Source organism: Rhipicephalus microplus, chromosome 3 (assembly GCF_043290135.1).
Source record: "Rhipicephalus microplus isolate Deutch F79 chromosome 3, USDA_Rmic, whole genome shotgun sequence".
Lineage (NCBI taxonomy): Eukaryota > Metazoa > Arthropoda > Arachnida > Ixodida > Ixodidae > Rhipicephalus > Rhipicephalus microplus.
In genome coordinates, this window is record NC_134702.1 from 89,999,462 (window position 1) to 90,000,796 (window position 1,335).

Genomic DNA, 1,335 nt, shown 5'->3' on the forward strand with positions numbered 1-1,335 from the left:
GCTGCCCGTCTCCAATTGCTATGTTGGCTTATGTAGAATCAAAAGGTTGGCAAGAACAATGGAGACTGACGTTATGAATCGATGTTTACTCGCGAACGAGCCGTACGAAAAGCTTCAGCCAACAATCTGACAACTTGACAACATGCAGATTGATTATACTTGCATTCAATGAATTATCAGGTCGGACGGTTTCTTGAAAACAATTTTGACTTGTCCCGTCTTCTTTTCTCACGAATATTTTAGCAATCATGCGCCACTTTCACGTAAATGTATTTTTCATGTTAAGATGGCAATTTACCCATGTGCCGCCTTTCGTTTATGTTCTCCATCGCAGTTTGCGCAGTTCCTCAAAAGTTCACTCATCGCGCTATTCGTACTGGTTGAGCAGCATCCTCGCTGTTAAGAACATAGGGTGCAGGAGAGGAAGGGAAAGAGGAGGGATGCGCGTGGCACGGTGGTTCTTGGATCTACGCCGCAATAAACAGACGTCGAGACGCTCTGCTCTTCATCTCCAGGTGTGTTAGTCCTTTGAACCCGGTGTTTTACGAAAAAAGTCTTCGAATTTTACATTGGTGCCGAAACCCGACCCGGTTTCAAGGAGGACCATGGAACGCCTGCGAAACACGAGAGCAGCTAGACGGCGGCACAGCACCAAGATCATCAATGCCATTGATGAGCTTCTAGCCTCCAATGAATCTGACTTGGCGGGGCTTCGCAGCATTGTTCAGCGCCTCGAGAAAAACCCCGACGAGCTCTCCAAGGCTAACGAAGCACTACACGCCCACATGACGGATGATGAAGTGCTGGCGATCTCGGAGCTAGAGTACAAGGACTGAACTGTAGAAAGCGTTGGCCTCCTTAAACATCACATCGAAAAGCTGGCTGTCCGAACATCAGGGTCAGCCAAGTCCAATGGTGAGTTGCCAACCGACTCTTTTTTACCGCGTCAAGCAGCCCCGTCAGATATTTCCGCCGGTACAGGAGCAAGACTTCCTAAGCTAGACCTAATGAGATTCGAGGGGTCCCCCACGATATGGCTGCCAATTTAGGACCTCTTTCGACACTCCGTACACGAGAACCCACGTCTCAGTAACGTCAATTGGTTTCACTACCTCCCATCTCTTCTCAACGGCCCTGTGGCAAAGGCTATTGTAGGCATACTCACAACCGACAACAGTTATGAGGACGTCGTTTCTATACTTAAGAAGCGGTTTGGAGACGTGCGCATGATTGAGCAGAGGCATCTCGAAAATCTTCGCACTCTACGTCCCGTCATTACATCGGCGAATGCTAGTGCCCTGAGAAGCCTTTACGACTTCGTTCAAGTCAACATAA